The 5741-nt window shown below is 55.4% G+C and overlaps 1 protein-coding gene across 4 annotated transcripts in view; it reads right to left on the bottom strand.

Annotated features, from left to right (window-relative positions):
• Positions 1-5741, bottom strand: part of LOC125720607 (uncharacterized) — a 58092-nt gene that overhangs the window by 29464 nt on the left and 22887 nt on the right. The window lies entirely within an intron of this gene.

Genomic DNA, 5741 nt, shown 5'->3' with positions numbered 1-5741 from the left:
GGCATACGAAAGGCAGCTTCGGGTCCTGATATATGGGTATGGTCACGGCGTGAGTCATTGGCGGGCATGTTGAATTGCATAACGATCTACCAACAGAGTCACCAGTCTAGAAAAATCAAAATTGCATAGTGGGAGTTGTAGGGTAAACTGCTGTTCTTTAGGGGTTTTAAATGTTGAATTATTAAGGGTTTATCATTTTAATGATCCGGATGTAAACCTCCCTGTTTTTTTTTTATCCGAGGCAGTACCACTTACCATTTAGCCAGCTGGCTTGGTGGCTAATTTAGTGGTGTTTAGTGTGAGCGGCTGGCTAGCGTTATTTTTCTTTTTCTTTGTTTCGTGTTTATTTTTGTTGTATGTAGGAAGACCCATCCTGCACATTCTCCACTCAACATCAGCGGCACAAAACCATTTTACTTTGTACTTTGCAGAAAGCTGTTAGCGTTTACTGCACCTTACTTGAAATGCTTCTCAGCTCATTTGCACTCGTCTTGCACTGTTCTCAGTATCTCTTGACTAATGTGTCTACTTACACTATGTTTGAAATTCAATTATATGTATATTCAGTGGATTCTGAGCTTTGCCATCTCGTTTCTCCGTATACTTGCATATGGAAAGATGACAATAAAGTTGACTTTGATTATTGGTTTATCCAGGGGCGCCGCTAAGGGGGGGAAAGTTGGGACAATTCTAAGGGCCCACGCCCTTTAGGGGCCCCCAGAGATCTGAATGGGTGTGGTAGGGGGGCCCAACCTCATATTTTGTCATAGGGCCCAAAATTGCTAGCGGCGCCCCTGGGTTTATCTATTAGGCAGCCTGCACGAGCTTGCACTAATTGTCTGGCTGCTAAATTACACAGGCCCATGGTATATGTATTTGATTATTTAATACGTTATTCATTTTTCCACGTGTGATTTAAACGTATTGTTTTGGGGACGCTTCCTTTAGGCTCCGACAAAATAAGGGTGGTGTAGTCAAAAATTGCAACCAGCTACACTTCCGCAGATTTCAGTGGTGCGCGCTCCTGAGACAGATATGCATTATACATTAGGCATGATTTTGCCGGTACAATACCCTTTAATACAGCGAGACTGTTTGACATAATGGTGCGTATCCTACAGGCTAACAGCGTTCCCAGAATTTTTGCATACACGTTTAACAGTGAATTCAGTTTTGAGTTTATAAGAATTACACTCGTGTGTGCCTATCCATAGAAATTCTGACCAGAGCAAATACACATTGTCAGTCTTAGAGGCTGTAGTTTATTTCCTAAAATAAAAACGTGACAAAGTCAGCGATCAAAAATGCAACGCAGCTCCTCCTCTCATCAGACAGCTCCAGATCCAAGCAGATTTTTTTAGAACTACACCTTGCACAATCTAAAAGTGCATAACAGAAAAAGTATTCAAAACATAGCATACTCATACAGTCATGGACAAAATTATCGGCACCGCTGGAATTTTTCCAAAAAATGTACCATTTCTCCCAAAAAAATTGTTGAAATTCAAATGTTTTGGTATATGTCACGGGTACGGGGTCGGGCGAAGCGGGCAGGTGTGGAAGGAGCAAGCAGGCAAGCGGAATACGGGGCAAAACGGGAGTTTAATGGGGAAGTCCGGGAAACGGGGAAACAGGACAGCAACAGATACCAACAACATCAATGACGGACACCGCTAACAGGTAAGACCAGGACTTAAAACCAGACAAGACTAATCAAAGTAATCAGATACAGCGGGGTACAATCAGGGAAATACACGTGGGAAGGCAGGGGGCGTGGCACACACGAGGAGCGGACGAGCCGGGCATGACAGAGCCCCCCCCAAAGGCGCGCTTCACCGGGCGCGCCCAGGAGGAGGCGATGAACGGGACGAGGGGACCAAGACCTGAAAAACAAAACCCAAAACCAAGAACAAGAGACCGGGAATTAAACAGAGAGACAGAACAGGCACAAAGACAGGACCAGGGACAAAACCTGACAGAGGACGGGGAACACGGACCGACAGAGAAAGAGGGGACACAGAAGGAACCGGCGGGACACAAGGGCCAGAAGCGAACAGAGGGCACAGAGGAGGACGGGTAGCAAAGACAGGAGGAACACGAGGAGCAGAGACGGGCGGGACGAAGGGACGAGCAGAAAACGAAGGGGCAGAGACAGGCGGGACAAAGGCAGGGGCATAGGGAGACAAGGAGGGGGAACAAAGGGGAGCCCGAGGGAGACCCAGCGGGCGACGGGCGGCAGCCGGAGGGGCCGCAGGCGGCCGGAGCCGGAGGGGCCGAGGAGGCAGGGCGAGGGACCCGCGGAGGGGCCAGGGAGGGAGCAGGAGGGAGCACCGGGGAAGGGGACGAGGGAGTCGGAGGGGACCCTGGCGAGGGCAAGGCGAGGGGGGGAGCCGGCGCAGGCGGCGACGTCCTCCGCCGCGCAGGAGCGGGTGGACCCGTAGGCGACGGAGGAGCCGCCGTCAGGGGCTGGAGGGGGGGAGCGAGGCAGGGCGACGAGGCATCGGAGGGGGACCCGCAGGCGACAGCCGACCCGGAGGGCCAGGAACCGCAGGCGCCCCCCGAGCCCCAGCGCAGGCGATGGAGGGCGAGCCAGGGGGCAGGGCGGGAGGGACCCTAGCCCCGCGTCTATGTCCCCTCCCCTTATGGGACACGGACAAGAAGCCCCGCGGCCGGGGCCGGGCTCGCCGGGGCGAGGACAAAGGAGTCACTAGTGTGATCCCCGAGGGGTCCCATTCCAGCTCCTCCACCTCCGAAGAGGGAGGAGCCATGATGGAGTCCTCCGGGACCACCTCGGGGACTAGGGCGACAAGAACTGGGGCACAGTCAGGAGCAGGGGCACGGTCCAGGACCGGAACCGGGTCAGCAGGCTGTGGGGGCGCCTCTGGGGCTGCTGGAGCGCGGTCAGGACTTGGAGCGCGGTCAGGACTTGGAGCGCGGTCAGGACTTGGAGCGCGGTCAGGACTTGGAGCGCGGTCAGGACTTGGAGCGCGGTCAGGACTTGGAGCGCGGTCAGGACTTGGAGCTGCAGCAGGGAGAGGGGGCGCCTCTGGAGCTGCAGCAGGGAGAGGGGGCGCCTCTGGAGCTGCAGCAGGGAGAGGGGGCGCCTCTGGAGCTGCAGCAGGGAGAGGGGGCGCCTCTGGAGCTGCAGCAGGGAGAGGGGGCGCCTCTGGAGCTGCAGCAGGGAGAGGGGGCGTCTCTGGAGCTGCAGCAGGGAGAGGGGGCGTCTCTGGAGCTGCAGCAGGCTGCGGGGGCGCCGGGACAGGAACACGGTCAGGCTGCGGGGGCGCCGGGACAGGAACACGGTCAGGCTGCGGGGGCGCCGGGACAGGAACACGGTCAGGCTGCGGGGGCATCAGCCCGGAAACTGCAGGACGCTGCAGTGGGGACCTCGGCCCAGGTGCTGCAAGCCGCTGTCGTGGGGGCGCCCGCCCGGGAACTGCAGGACGCTGCAGTGGGGGCGCCGGCCCGGGCGCTGCAAGCCGCCGTCGTGGGGGCGCTCGCCCGGGAGCTGCAGGTGGCTGCAGAGGGGGCGCCTCGGAAGCGGCTGTAGCAGGCGAAGACGAGGGTGCTTCGGGAGCGGCTGCAGCAGGCGGGGACAGGAGCGCCTCGGAAGCGGCTGCAGCGAGATCAGGAACTGGGGCGAGATCAGAAACTGGGGCTGCAGGCAATTGCGGTGGGGGCACCGGCCCAGGAGCTGCAGACCGCCGTCGTGGGGGCGCTCGCCCGGGAACTGCAGGTGACTGCAGTGAGGGCGCCTCGGGAGCGGCTGCAGTAGGCGGAGACGGGGTAGCTGCGGGAGAGTTTGCAGCAGGCGGAGACGGGAGCGCCTCAGGGGCGGCTGCGCAGGCGGCTGCGCGAGCGGCGTAGGCGGCTGCTCGGGAGCAAGGTCCGAGGACGGCGACAGCTGGTCCGGAGCGGGATCCACCGCTTTCCGGAGCAGGAGTAACCTCCGGAGATCCTCTGCTAGCTGCTCCAGGACTTCAGGAGGGGAAGCAGGAGTAAACACGGCGAACCCGTCATCAAGCGTCTGGGCGAGCCGGTCCGGTACAGGCGAGACGGGCTTGGTCCCTTTAAGACGCCGCGGGATTCGCGGGATGGCGTCTCTTACGGCGGTGGCCCCTTTGTTCGCCACCCGCTCAGGCCGGAAGCAATTCCGCTCGAGCGGCGGTGGTAACTCCGTGGCGTCCGGTTCGGATGGCCACAGTCGCAGGGATTCATCCTCCTCCTCATCGCTCAAGGGCCAAAGCCTGGCCAACGCGCAGGCTCCCAGACGGATTACCGGTTCTTCCGGGATTCGTGTGCTCCGCTTCTTTGTTTGGTCCGTCATTCTGTCACGGGTACGGGGTCGGGCGAAGCGGGCAGGTGTGGAAGGAGCAAGCAGGCAAGCGGAATACGGGGCAAAACGGGAGTTTAATGGGGAAGTCCGGGAAACGGGGAAACAGGACGGCAACAGATACCAACAACATCAATGATGGACACCGCTAACAGGTAAGACCAGGACTTAAAACCAGACAAGACTAATCAAAGTAATCAGATACAGCGGGGTACAATCAGGGAAATACACGTGGGAAGGCAGGGGGCGTGGCACACACGAGGAGCGGACGAGCCGGGCATGACAGTATACACGTTTATTTCCTTTATGTGCATTGAAACAACACAAAAAAACCAGAAAAAAAGCCGAATTTGACGTCATTTCACACAAAACTCAAAAACTGGGCTGGACAAAATTATTGGCATGGTCAACTAAATATTTGGTTGCACGCCCTTTGGAAGAAATAACTGAAATCAATCGCTTCCTATAAACATCAACAAGCTTGTTACACCTCTCAACTGGAATTGTTGACCACTCTTCTTTTGCAGACTGTTCAAGGTCTCTCAGATTTGAAAGGTCCCTTCTGCCCACAGCAATTTTGAGATCTCGCCATAAGTGTTAAATCGGATTTAGATCCAGACTCATTGCTGGCCACTTCGGAACTCTCCAGCTCTTTGTCTTCAACCATTTCTGGGTGCTTTTAGAGGTATGTTTGGGGTCATTGTCCTGCTGGAACACCCATGACCTCTGACGCAGACCTAACTTTCTGACACTGGGCCCTACATTGCGCCCCAAAATCTTTTGGTAGCCTTCAGATTTCATGATGCATTGCACACAGTCAAGGCACCCAGTGCCAGAGGCTACAAAACATCCCCAAAACATCTTAGAACCTCCACCATGTTTGACTTTAGGTACTGTGTTCTTTTCTTCATAGGCCTCATTCTGTTTTCTGTAAACAGTAGAATGATGAGCTTTACCAAAAAGCTCTACCTTGGTCTGATCTGTCCACAAGACGTTCTCCCAGAAGGATTTTGCCTTCCTCAAATACATTTTGGCAAACCAGTCTGGCTTTTTTATGTTTCCGTGTCAGCAGTGGGGTCCTCCTGGGTCTCCTGCCATAGTGTTTCATTTCGTTCAGATGTCGACAGATAGCTGGAGCTGATACTGTTGCACCTTGACTCTGCAGAACAGCTTGAATTTGTCTAGAAGTCTGTTTAGAAGGCTGTTTATCCATCATTCGGACTATCCTTCGTTGCAGTCTTTTATCATTTTTTCTCTTCCATCCACGCACAGGGAGGTTAGCTACAGTGCCATGTGTTGTGAACTTCGTGATTATGTTGCGCACAGTGGACAAAGGAACATGAAGATCTCTGGAGATGGACTTGTAGCCTTGAGATTGTTGATACTCTTCCACAATTTTTGTTCTCAA

The sequence above is a fragment of the Brienomyrus brachyistius genome, chromosome 25 (genome assembly GCF_023856365.1).
Source record: "Brienomyrus brachyistius isolate T26 chromosome 25, BBRACH_0.4, whole genome shotgun sequence".
NCBI classification, from domain to species: domain Eukaryota; kingdom Metazoa; phylum Chordata; class Actinopteri; order Osteoglossiformes; family Mormyridae; genus Brienomyrus; species Brienomyrus brachyistius.
The sequence above is the reverse complement of the archived record's forward strand: the minus strand, read 5'-3'. Positions and strand labels throughout refer to the sequence as shown.